Source organism: Haemaphysalis longicornis, unplaced genomic scaffold, assembly GCF_048455015.1.
Source record: "Haemaphysalis longicornis isolate Haplotype H1 unplaced genomic scaffold, Haemaphysalis longicornis Haplotype H1 scaffold_1, whole genome shotgun sequence".
NCBI lineage: Eukaryota > Metazoa > Arthropoda > Arachnida > Ixodida > Ixodidae > Haemaphysalis > Haemaphysalis longicornis.
The window spans coordinates 1540624-1549790 of record NW_027526203.1 but is presented as its reverse complement, the minus strand read 5'-3'; positions in this window follow the sequence as shown (position 1 = coordinate 1549790).

Below are 9167 nucleotides of genomic sequence, written 5' to 3'. Positions count from 1 at the left end.
TTGGTTGGAATTGAACATAACCAGCCACAATACTTTCATTCACTCTCAGCAGGATGGGCTAATGATGATGAGAGCTTATCTCGGAGGCTTGCAGTCTATGCACAAATTCCAAGTGGCTGTAACATCTATATGCCCATCCCAAGCACTCTCCGGAGTTCAACTTGACACTAATGCTTGTATTCGCAACTGGTGAAGCGTGCTTAAGCGTCTACTGCCAAAGCCTTTGGGGTAGTGAACAGGAAGAGTTTCCAAATGTGAGGGGACGTTTCACATTCTATTGCTTTTTGACTCCGCACTGTGTAAACTGTTTTGGAAAATTGCTCAAGTGAATTTATTTAGTGGTAAGGGGCATTATAAAATGTCCCACATTTCGTTCACAAGATGCAAGTCTCGTCAGAAGCCAGCTGCTAGAAAACACATTCACGGGTTGTGTGTTGTGTGCCCATTAGCTGTTTCTTTTCCTTCCACAAAATGGGCACTTAAACAATCCTTTAAGCCAACGGGCTTAAAAAATAGTTTATCAAGTACAACTTCGGGGTAATGGTTGGTGTCGAGCGTGACATTGCCCACTACCGAGAGTACTTCTTAATACCTTGTGCAAGAACTGGAGCCAAGGCCACGTGCGTGGATGTGAATGCCTGTCGGTGTTTGTGAAAGTTGCAGTACAGCTGGAAGGTGTATGGATCATGGGGCTTTAACAATAAAATGACTGCTGAACATACTTTTGCTCTGGTATCAATGAGCAGCATGTGAGCATTGATAAGTGCTTCACTGTTGACATTTTTGTTACACAAAAGCAGGCCATGTTAAGGCCCCCTGGCAAATATTCATGAAAAACACTGGACCAAAAAGCTGCCAACACATGGAAACCATGTTGATCACGGCACCTTTCCTAGTACTTCAGTACCGTTAATCAGCGCTGCGTTTTTTACTCCCAACTAGTAAACTATCCCAGCGTTGCACCTTAAGCCAGAAATCAAACACTTGCTTGTCAATGACAAGTGATTCTTTATTCTTTATTCAGCTTACTACATTCGCCCAGAGGGCATTGTTGTAGGAGATACATAAGAAAAAAAAATTCAGTGGACAAATGTAATCATGAATCTCGTGATATACAGGAATAAAAATCAACAGAGGCATTCTACAACAAGAGCATTGTACAAGAGCATTGTACAACATTATTTTCTATTGTACAAGAGCAAATCAACAAGAGCATTGTACAATATCAAACGGCAACACGTGCGTGAAAAAAAAAAAGAACAGGAAAACAAGACGAAAGACGACGTAAAAAAATCGACATTCTCTAAAAACAAATACAAATACAAAAAAAACCAATACAAATAATTGACAGGAACACCATCGTGGCAATTCAAGAAACGCTCTTTTCACTTTCACCACGCCGATAATCCCTTAGAGCTGTGTTAAATGTAACGGCAGATGCGGAAACGATGTTTTCTGGAAGCTTATTCCAATCGCCAATTGTGCGTGGAAAAAAAAGATGATTTAAAAAGCGAGGTGCGGCAATGAATTTCTCTAATCTTTTTGCTGTTGTCTCTCCTTTTTGATACGTAATCGGGCGGTTTCAGATAAGTCTGGCGGTTAATACCTGTTTTTCCGTTAGTTATCTGGTTGAGGAATAGCAGGCGGCATACTGTGCGGCGAGTTTGCAAACAGTCCCAAGACAGTGCCTTTTTTATTGCGGAAACACTGGTATTTTTACCGAAGGAACCAGTGACAAAGCGGGCAGCACGGTTTTGAATAGCTTCTAGTTTATTAATTAGTACCTTGGTGTCCGGATCCCACGCAGCAGCAGCGTATTCTAGTATTGGACGCACATTAGTTTTGTACAAAGTCTCTTTTACGTCCTGTGGTGCATTTTTGAAATTTCTTCTAATAAAATTTAGAACACGGCCAGCTTTCATTGTTACGGTTTCAGTGTGTTTGGACCAGGTCAGGTTGGATGAGAATGTGAGGCCAAGGTACTTAACATGATCTGAAAATGCAATGCTTTCCGTCTGTAAAAGGTAAGTAGTTATTGTATTCGACCGTTTTCGGCTAAAACGCATGCAGTGACATTTTGAGACGTTCAGTTTCATATTCCATTTGTTACACCAGTTGACAATACTGTTTAAATCCAACTGTAATTGAGCAGCGTCATTCGGATTGTTAATGTCCCTATACAATACACAATCATCAGCGTATAGCCGTAGGTTAGATGAAACGCTTGCCCCTATATCATTAATAAAAATTATAAACAGCAGGGGGCCGAGGACGGACACTTGCGGGACTCCTGAGGTGACGGGAACGGGTTCTGATTCAAAGCCATTAATGATAACCTTTTGGGAACGATTTGAAAGATATGTGCGCACCCAACCAAGCACATTGTCCGGGAGACCAAGATAAGATAATTTATGAAGCAAGTGAGAGTGAGACACTACATCAAATGCCTTTCGAAAGTCTAAAAATACACAGTCTACTTGTGTACCTGAATCAAATGAAGAAAAAATGTCATGACAGAATTCTACTAATTGAGTTATGCAGGAATGCCCAGCTCGGAAACCATGTTGGTAGTTCATAAAGAAATTATTTACCTGCAAGTGATGGAATATGTTCGAATAAATAATGTGTTCAAGGATTTTGCAACACACGCTCGTCAACGATATGGGTCTGTAATTGGGCGCCTGGCAACGGGGTCCGCTTTTATGAATAGGTACGACGTTAGCAGATTTCCACTGTAAGGGCAACTGACACGTAGTCATAGATAATCTGAATATCAGGACAAGAAATTTAGCCACCGTGGCTGCGCAGTTTTTCAAAACTAGACAGGGTATCGCGTCAGGACCGGGGGCGGAATGAGGTTTCAGTTCTTCAAGAAGTTTTAATATCCCATTATAAGTTACATCTATATCTGGCATAGCCGGTAGATGGCACTGGGAACTTTCTGCACTAGGTGCACCCGCTAGGGGGGTGGAAAAGACTGATTGAAAGTATTTGTAAAGTGATTGGCTTTAACAACGTCATTAGTTATAAATCCTTGGCCGGTAGACAACGGGGGAATAGTTTCTTCCTCCTTTCCGCTTTGTTTTACAAACTTCCATAATTCTTTAGGACTGCGTTTAAGCTTTTCGCTTAAGGAAGAATAAAATTTATCTTTGGCACACTTTATTTTCTTCGTTATTTCGTAGGAAATTATTTCGAGGCTTTTGAAAATTTCTTCGTTCCTGTTGTTGACGTATCTCTTGAAGATACGCGTTTTCTTGTTGAGCAAAAGCTTAATCTCACGCGTGAAACAGGGTTTATTTTTACGTTGGGTACCAGACAAAATTTTTGATGGAATGTGTTCGTCTATAAGTGCTAAGAATCTAGTTCTGAACCGCTCCCATAGTTCATCTACGCTAAAAGTTAATGAGGCTTCAAGGAAATCATCGTACTGCTCATCTAAGCTATGACTAATCGTAGTGTAATCGCCCTTCTCAAAGCTGTACACTTTGCGCGGTTGAGATATGGTTTTTTGCGGCCGGTTGCATGAAAGTTTAGCAAGGACTCCGTCGTGGTCACTGATGCCAGGGATTGCTGTAATAGATTGAACTAAGGCTTCGTAATTTGAAAAAACAAAGTCGAGTATAGAGCTGCTTTCGGGGGTTCTTCTGGTAGGGAAATCAACGAATTGGTAAAGACCATGCATTGCTATCATGTTGCTGAATTCATCGGAAAGAGCAGACTGGGCAGATAAAAGTAGAGATTTGTTGATCCACTGAACGCGAGGCATGTTAAAGTCACCACCGAGAAAGAGATTAGTATTTACGTTTTGCAGTGCGTTTGATAAGGACCGGAATGGTACGAGTGAAATTGAACTGGGGCTGCGATAAAAAGACCCTATTGTAAGATGCTCTCCATTATGTAAGATGATTTTGCACCACACTCTTTCGCAGTTATCGTCGCACAGATCTGCTGGCACGCTAGGGATGGATTTGTCGACGAGAAGAAATACACCTCCACCATGAACGTCACGGTCGTGCCGGTAAATTTCGAAACCTGACGGAAACACTTCAGCATTGCTTATGGTATCGTCTAACCATGATTCTGTGCCAACAACAATATCGGCATGCGTAGTGATGATTAAACTAGAAAGAGCATCTCGTTTATTCTTTATGCTGCAGCAGTTAATTACTAGGATGTTGAGCTCCTTTAGTTGGCAAGCGTCCCTGCGCACTGCGGATTTCTTTAGCTGGACAGGCATTTTACGACGGGCGCTACCATATAGCTAGCTGTCAGGCATGGCAATTGTATTAGACGCCGAATCATACACGTAGCAGTTTTTCCAAAGTAACAGTTTATCATATCTTAATTGATAGGGGGATTTGTTTTCCTTAGCAAACTCAAGAAGCTTTTTCCGCGCTAGGCGTACAGATGCTGAAAAATCTTCGCGCAAGGCGAAATCGGTACTCTTTAGTTTATTTCCGGAGGCAAGAATGGATTGTTTGTCCTTGAAGTGATTGAATTTTACCACGATAGGGCGACTCTTGTTCGCTTGAAAGCGGCCAATTCTGTGTGCCCTTTCAACTTTCTGCTTGTCAACCGTTATACCCAGCAGCTCTGAACAAAGTGACAGCACTTTTACCTCCGATTGTGTCCACGTTTCGGACTGGGCATCTGGTATACCATAAAACAGGAGATTATTTCGACGTAAACGGCTTTCAGCATCGTCTGCGGCTGCTTTTAGCGAGACAATTTCTCGTGTTATGTCTAATGAATTGGTGTTCATGTTCATACTTTGTGACGATGGTAGACCGGGACAGGCAGATGATTCTGCATGCATTACGTGACCCAACCGTTCTTCTAGCGTTTTAAGCTGCAAGTTCACAAGGCACTGCCATTGGCGGAAGTTTGACAGTTCCTCGTATTGGTTTTTCTCGATGCGTCGTACCGTTTCAAGAATAGCTGAGCATTCAGACAAGTCTGTTTGCGTACATGAGTCACATCTATTAATCGGTCCAGGGTTCACTTCGATGTCACCGGAAACTATCAGGAGTAGACGAAGAAAGACCGCGTGATTTACGAGAAACAAGAAATTAACAACACTTCTACGTGACAGTTCACAGCAATATTCGGTGGGGCACGACACCGCTAACAGGCACCTGTTAGAGCTCTTAAAGCATAAAGCATCGTGAAGGTAACCAACCTGTGCAAAACAGGAGCGTAAGTCCGTGTTCGCCGCGGTGTCGGGCCCCATTGCGGCGGCGAGCGGCGGGTGTTTAAATAACATCGCCGGTGGCGCCTCCGATGTACCAGGTTGCCAGCTGAGCGGAGAGTGTTTCGGAAGTTTTCCTTGCTAATATTTCAGAAGAGGAGATCTACTGTAGTGGTACGTACGTGGTACATGTGTGGGGACACCAAACATTACCTTTCCTATTCTTGGCGCAATTGTCTGTAATTGTAATGCGCACATGTGCCTAGTAAAAAACAGTTGCCGCCACTACCCTTCGTCCTCGGCACTGTACATTCTGATTATCTATTGGCGCTGCTAAGTTGTATTCATTTCGAGAACACACACCGCGATTTCAGGTCACCCATTTAAGCATTCTGAACTTGCCGTGGTGCAATCTGTTGATAGCAGATGCCGCCGCGCCGACATGCGTCGGAAGGTTCACATAATTACGCTCGGACGGTGTCTTTTCTTGTGTGGAACGTAGCTTGTTCGAACGGGGCCAGTCGGCTGTGCGATGTCGTCTCACGTACGCTGAAACTGTACGCAGGTACCATCGGCGTACACCAAGCATAACCAAGCGGTCACAGGTCAACATTACTCGAGAGCGGCTATTTTGCTGCGGTCTGGAAAGGCTGGCTGGGTCCCCACGCAATACATAATCACAAGCAACTTTCTCACGTTTTCAGATATGCTTCTAACAATATGAACTCCGGTTTATCTACGTTGTCGGCCAGAGAAAATCGGAGCTTCGTCACGCTTTGGGATACGCGACTCCATTTACGCGATACGGCAGCTGGCAGCAGCAGCAGCATCGCCGGCTGCTCCGGCAAGAACAAAAATTGTTTGTTTAGAAAAGTTTTAGCAGTTCAATGGTACGTTATTTTGAACTGCAAATAAAAAAAATGTGTATTTCGGACGACACTACACAAAATAATGACAATTATTAATGTTATGACGTCATTATGACGTCACGCGTGGCAGCAGCCGTTTTCAGGGGGGCGTGGCTGGTGCCACGCGCGTGGCAGGAGACGCTGCCATGTTCTTAATGTCATTTTTTTTAATGTTTAACTAATGTTGTCAAAAACGTTACAATAATGTTTTGGAAACATTATTTAAACGTCTACAAAGCATTTTTACAACATATTATTAATGTTAGCGTTACATTTCCCTAACGTTGCAGCGAGCAATCTAATAACGTTCAAAAAACGTTTAAAAACAAGATAAAACGTTACATCAATTTTCGCCAAACGTCATGCGAACAGTAAGAATGCATTTCTACAACAAATAAATACTTTTGGAGTTACGTTTACCTAACGTTGCAGAAACAAGCTAGAAAACATTTTAAGAACAACTAAAAACGTTACAGTAACGTTTCGTCAAACATTACTGGAACTGTGAGGAAGCATTTCAACAACATATTAATTAGGCTGGATTTACATTTACCTAACGTTGCAGAAAACACGCTTGAAACGATCTTTTAACATTTCAAAACGTTTTCAGAATGTGGACCAGGAACGTTACAGTGACGTTTTGCCAAACGTGTGGAATGTATATCGTTGAGCATTGTTTCTGTTATCCCCGTATACCGGATACGATATATTTTAAAGAATTTTCAAAATAACAAGGAAAAGTGAAATTTCAAATAAAATTTTATTTCATTTTGCATGGCTACATATATTTTTTTATTTACATTCCATTGCTGCTGCTGTGCAGGAGAGGCTATGGATAGCACACTTAGGAAGAGGCTCCATCCAGGGGCTGGCTGCGTCTGTGTGGAAAAAGTAAACAATTTCTACTGCAGTACGCTGCAGTTTTTGTGTGAAAAAGTAGTTGCCGCCTAAGGATTTGTTTAGTTAACAAGAGCGCACACACACACACACTAAATGAAGAGTAAACGAACAAGCAGCTACGCAGAAACTCGTGCTAATCATATGACCAGAAGAAAGAAAGCGCACAAAATTTTGGGTCACCTGACTCCCAACTTGAATCCCCCGAGTTCACTGTTGCTTGCTTGCGGAGTTTTATGTCTTCTGCATGGTCCATATATTTTTTATTAGGCAGAGATTAGGTTAGGATGAAAATCATTTAAATATAAATGCACTATTAAATTTTGAGAATATCAGTTAATTGCTTACCTTGCGGGTTCCTGTAAGCCCAATATTTGCAAAGCGGAGCCAGTCACCAAAAATGTGGCCCCCTATCGACTGTGGCCTGGGTCACACCCGCAGCAGCTGGAAACATAGGGCGCGACTAGTTATGGGCTGCATAGCAGTTCATAAATTGAACTACTAAAACAAATCAAAATACGCTCTCAGAAATTTTATACACTCACCAAATACTACTAGGGGACGGACTCTAAGCCTCTTGGACCTTTTTCTTCTTTTCTTCCTGTCCAACTGCATATAGATGATAGCTACCTGAATCGAAACAACAAATCTGAAAATTCGCTTGGTTGTAGAAGTTTGCTCCTCCAGTCCGGCAGATCTTTCACCTAAAAAAGAACACGAAGTGCTAAAAGGTATTACAGATGGGTCACACAAAAGAACACACCCATTAAACACGAATGTGTATAATGATCCAAGTTTACTTACATAATAAAAGGAACCAAAGTGAAAACTCATAAACGAACAACTTCGATCCTAGTCTTTCTCAGCACTGAAAAAAGTTGTTTCGCATGTTTTAATACATGCTTGGAGCAGGCTAGGGGAAGAAATGAGGAAGAATTTGAGCATTTTCCGACAACCGGGGCATTTTTTTTTTTTTTTGCACGAACGCAGGAAGGTTCAGTTTTTCAGTCAAAGCCATGCGCATCATTGCAGCCGCTAAATTTGTTAGCGTTCACTTTAACCGCGGTTTTTGTTTTTTCACGCTCGGCGTAGTTACTTCGTCATATGAAACGCACCCTGTTATTCATCACTGCTGAGCATTTACAGGATTTTTCAAAAGTAGGGAAGTGCGCCTGGAACCACGGAAGTAAAAGCCTTTGATTCAAGCTGTTTGAAACCGCAGCACCGATGGACAGTACTACTAGAACTAGCCTTTTTGCCCGAAGCATGTCGGTTTCATTTCGGCGAACGACGGCTGTGCATGCTCAATGCGACCGTATTGAAAGCGTGTTGGTTCCAAACTTCTGATAAAGTACGGGCAGTAGACAAGATTCTGTATCCAGAGTGACCTCTTTTGGGCGGAACGGCTCCCTTTAGAGGGAGTGGGTGATCGCTAGCATGACCTAGTACCTCCCACACCTCCTACCCCCAATTACCCCCTTCGGATCTTTATCGGCGTAGTTGAAAGTGGCACCTGCCCTGGTCATTCCAGCTCCTGCTGTGCTGTGCGTTATCGATTTATTTCGCTTTTCCATTTTGATTGGCTACCACGCTAGCAATTTACACAATTGAGCAATATTTACTTACCGATTTCTATGATTTCGGAATTGGCACTCATCGTCGATGAACTCCGCGGCTTTCCCGGTTTGAGGGTATCATGAAAACCATAGCCTGCAATGAAAGTGAATTGGACTCTTCACCAGCTGCTACTTAACAGGCTTTTGGGGTGCATTTCTCACAACTCAAGAGCGCGTTATGCTGCTTAATGCATTTCAAAAATGTAAGTCGCAAACGAACGCATGTGCTCGAACAGCGCACTTTTTCCCACCCTCTGTGACACCTTCAGCCCACAAAGTGACCCTTTCTAACAAAGTTGGCTGTATAGTCACGCAGGTTGTCTGGTTGCTTATCGCCAGCGAAGAGAGCTACGACAAACGGCTCAGGTTTGCAGCTTTTAACAATAGCCCAGAAGTTTGACGAACTTTTTGCGATAGGTACACCATCATACCGTCTACGTTAACCAGCAGCAAAATAGGCTACCAAGGGGTGCATTCTGACCTGTTCATTTGCATTAGTGTCGACTATATTCCGAAGTATCTTGCACCTCCCCCCCCCCCCCCCCCTTTTTTTTC